The sequence below is a fragment of the Dipteris shenzhenensis genome, chromosome 4 (assembly GCF_047967505.1).
Source record: "Dipteris shenzhenensis isolate YYH24624 ecotype China chromosome 4, Dip_SZ_1.0, whole genome shotgun sequence".
Lineage (NCBI taxonomy): Eukaryota > Viridiplantae > Streptophyta > Polypodiopsida > Gleicheniales > Dipteridaceae > Dipteris > Dipteris shenzhenensis.
In genome coordinates this window covers 4,783,569-4,788,537 of record NC_141599.1, presented here as the reverse complement: position 1 = coordinate 4,788,537, position 4,969 = coordinate 4,783,569, and positions in this window count along the sequence as shown.

Genomic DNA, 4,969 nt, shown 5'->3' with positions numbered 1-4,969 from the left:
TCAGATAATACACCTAATGGCATGTTTTTTTGTGGATGTCCATATCACTAGGGAAAAAATGGTGTATAATGTGTGATCGACCATGCAAAGCATATCCGATGGTGACAATACTTTGCATGCACCTCAACGTAGTTGAAACGGACTTGCGTGCAAAGTGGAGCCCCCATCCGATAAGTACTTATTTGAACAACACACCTACGGCCGTGTTTTTATATGGTTGTGCATGAAACAAAGGCAAAAACGGTGTTTTATGCTTGATCGACAATGCAAAGCATATCCGATGGGCACAATACTTTGCACACACCTTCAACTAGGTGGAATTGACTTACATGCAAAGTGGCATTCCCATCTTATAAGTACTTGATCGGATAACAAACCTAGTAGCGTGTTTTTTTATGGATGTGCATGACACTAAGGTAAAAATGGTATTTAATGCTCGATCGACCATGCAAAGCATATCAGATGGGCACAATACCTTTCCTACACCTTAACCTAGGTGGTATTGAAATGTTCTTAAAGAGGCACACCCATCCGATAAGTACTTGATCAGATAACATACCTAAGGGCATTTTTTTTGCGGATGTGCATATCACTATGGGAAAAACGGTGTATAATGTGTAATCGACCATGCAGAGCATATACGATGGTGAAAATACTTTGCATGCATCTCAACCTAGTTGAAACGGACTTGCGTGCAAACTGGAGCCCCCATCCGATAAGTACTTGTTTGATTAACACACTTAGGACCGTGTTTTTTCATGGTTGTGCATGACACTAAGGCAAAAACGGTGTTTTATGCTTGATCGACAATGCAAAGCATATCCGATGGGCACAATACTTTGCACACACCTTCAAGTAGGTGGAATTGACTTACATGCAAAGTCGCACACCCATCCCATAAGTGCTTGATCGGATAATATAGCTAGTAGCGTGTTCTTTTACGGATGTGCATGACACTAGAGCAAAAATAGTATTTAATGCTCGATCGACCATGCAAAGGATATCCGATGGGCACAACTCAACCTAGGTGGTATTGAAATGTTCTCAAAGAGGCACACCCATCCGATAAGTACTTGGTCAGATAACACACTTAAGGGTGTGTTTTTTTGCGGATGTGCATATCACTAGGGAAAAAATGGTGTATAATGCGTGATCGACCATACAAAGCACATGACGTGGCTTAGCTTCGTGCTATATGTATATACAAGCACTTTTTGAGCTTTCAATTTTATTGCGTTTTGGAGTTGTAATATTTTATTTGGAATTGTAATTAAAATGAGGTTGGCTGTAAGAATTGAATTACAGAATGTGGATATGGGATTCTTGTAACAATATAGCATACACAACACACACAGTATTCTGTAAAATTTATATTAAAAAAAAAGGCGCGTCTATCAGTGCGTTTACAAACGCGTTTATATTCGTGTCTGTCTGTTCGACTTTCATCTATACGTGCGTCTATCAAAGCGTTTATATGCGCGTCTATTTACGCGTGTATGAGCACGTCTATACGCACGTAAGTCTGATATATAGACGTGCTAATAGACGCGGGTCTCCTGACATGCAAATAGACGCGCAAATAGACGCGCCCGTAAGTTTTTTATTTAGTTCATGAAACGCGTCTGTGCGCGCGTCTATGGGTGCTTTGTCTTGTTGTGGTAGTACTAGTGTGCCCTTCCTACTTTGCCAAAACTTTGTGGAGTCAATAGTTACAAAACCACTTGCATGGCATTTGATTGTTGCATTAGGGCCTCTTTCCACCACGTCCTTAAACCACTTTACATCCAAAACATACACAAAGAAACGTCGAAAGTCAAGCATAATGATATCCTTGATTATGCCACAATAATCATCCATGGCTACATTGTCTCCCTCAAAGCTAGCAATGACGCCGCAATCTTGTGTGTTTCTCTTATCATCAATCCGTTGTGTTCGAAAATGCTTGCCCTCACACCATATAGCATTGAACATAGTGCACTACACCAAGAAAAAATCAATTAAATAAGCAATCTAAATTATAAAAAGCTCCTAACTTATGCATAACATTCTATATACCGACCTTGCTCATGCATCCCCTAGCATACTCCCATTCTTCCATTGTGATATGCATCCCCTCATCTTTCTCTGCTTTCTCCATTTCATCAAGTAGCCAATCAACATGAATATCCTTTGGAAGTGCTCTTAGATGCTGAGGGTATGGCACAGAGATCCGTGGTGTGTATAAAAGAGGGCCCTTTCTTCTTGTCTTCTTGCCTTTGCATCCTCGTATCTTGTCACCCATCTTTTCATCACATCACTATTAAGCATGCAAAAGAGGTTGATACTATTATGCAACTCCGTGTCTATTACTTTGTTGCGTCCTTTTCCTTGAGGCACAATAGAGGTCATCCTTAGGTCTTCATCATCTCTCCATAGTCGTGGGAGAGAGCTATCCACATTAACAAGAAACTCAAAAATATATACAAGTGACTCTTGTACCAACCAACCCTCAGCCATGCTACCTTCGGGTCTTGCATTTTGTCTCACGAAGCCCTTCAACGTCTTCATGAAGCTCTCAAGGAAAAACAACCATCGTGCATGTATAGTACTGCATATAGCAATCTCATCCACCAAATGTACTATGAGATGTAGTTGGCTTGTGAGAATAGAACATGGAAATGTCTCCTCCACTAAACAAACCGCCTCCACTAACATAACTTGAGCATTCTCAAGAGTGGTGGGATCTATTTCCTTTGAGCTCACATACCTCACAAGCTCGCCCATCTTGTAAATACAATCTTTCACATCCTTTGATGCACTACGTGAAATGCTAGTAGGTAGTATGAACTGAACCCACGAGGAGGTGGTTGATTAGTTGCTTATAGCTATTCACTCACAAATTTGAAAGGAAAAAGATATTATGCATATAAAATACTTACTTGGAGCATCTTGTGCCAATCATGAGATTTCAAGCCATATAATTGCTCTACACCTCTTTTCTTGCTCTTTGTAAAGGCTCCCTTCAAACACCTCATGCATCCAGTGGGAGTACGAATTGTAGTAATAGCGCGCTTCACCGTCGCCATCTCTAGCTTTGACAACATCCACGGTGCACGAGGTAAAAAAACTCGCACATTTGGTCTCTCTTGAGCGCAAGCTTCATGCATCCTCCCTGTGGTACGTAGATCCTCCCTTATGCGTGCCGAATCTCGTGTCCCATTCAAATGCACCGAAATGGTATATGCCACATTCTTGAAGATATGCATGGGATCAAGCAGGTGATTGATCTTGAGGTGGGACCAATATGGTAAACGATAAAAGATGGAGTATCTAAACAAAATAAAGTGTTAGCGTGCAATCTTTACTTTCAACCAATATAGCCAATCTTTACTTCCAGCCAATAGTTACAAACCCTTACCGGCTCATGCCAAGTGGTGGAGGAGTCGTGGAACCATCCCAAATTCTCATCCAATCTCCCGCAGTGAGTGATTGTAAGAGGACTTCATTCCAAGGGGCAACATATCTAGGATGATCAGGTGGGAGAAATCGATGGTGATTCTCATAGATAACCTTATTCAATGCGTCTGCCCGTGAGGCAACTGGCGAAGGACCACAAACAGGACATGCATGGTAACCCAATGTAGTGAGACCTAAACAATAGATGCAATTAAGAGTGGAAGGTGGGTTTAGGGTGCCATGTCCTTTGCCTATTCATAATTAAAAAATGCAATGCTTACCTGAACACTCGCCATAGCCTGGGAAGTCATGCATCATCCACATCAAGACTGCTTTGCAGTCGAAGTCTCGTGACGAGGGAGGCCTGCTCACATCATGCACCTCGATACCTCTCCAAAGTATCTCTAGCTCATCAATCAAAGGCTCCAAATAAACATCAGGATTTTTGACTTTATGTTTCCCTGGAATTAGAAGGGACAGTATGACATGTCCTTTCTTAATAGCCATAGAGGGTGGAAGATTGTAATTCACCAATACCACTGGCCATACACTGTAAGACGTGCTTTTGAGACCAAATGGGTTCACACCGTCCATACCCAATCCAAGTCTCAAGCTCCTAGGTTCTTCCTTGAAGCTTGGCCATGTGTCTTCAATATGCTTCCACGCAGGAGAGTCCGCGGGAGTTCTCCACTTGCCATCGGTTGATCGATTGGAGGAATGCCATGACATGAGCTCTGCAATAGATTTGCACTTGAACATATGTTGGATGCGAGGGATTATGGGAATATGTCGCAATACCTTACGAGGCACGTCCAAGGTTTTGAGATCTGCTCTATATCTTGCCTCTCCACAAGTAGGACACTCTCTTGCATCCTTATGTAGTCCACGAAACAAAACGCAATCGTTGACACATGCATGGATGCGCTTGTAATCTAATCCTCCAAGAGAGGTCACATGTTGCCTTGCCATATCTCTTGAGGTCGGTAGTTTATTCTCCCTTGGAAGCATTTTACACAATAGCCTGCACGTGAAGACCATAAATGAGGAAAAGCATTCGAGTAATTGACCCACGCGCATAATTCACCATGTTTGCAAAATGACTTCAAAGCTTACTTGAGTAATGCATTCAAACTTGCATTGCTCCATCCATAGATGGTTTGCAAGTTTAGTAACTCAAGGGAGGCACGTAGAACAGAGAATGTGCACCTCTCAAACAGTGGAGTCAATGCTGTGGTAAAAAGATCATCCTGCTCCATGCTATTATCCCTCCCTCAAACACCTCCTCCTCCATGGATTCATGAGGTAATGGCGGAGGGCTACTATCACCATCACTCCATGTATCCGTAACGGTCCCTCCTGAAGATCCCACCTCATATCGCCGACGCTTCGCCTCCTCACGACGGGCATAGGGTAACATGTGCGGGTGTGGCACTGCATCCTATATCAAGCTAAAACGGGATCATAGCTCAAACATATGAACACCCATAGGTATCTCAATCAACCTTAACTTACAAACCCTTACCTTGTTTACGAT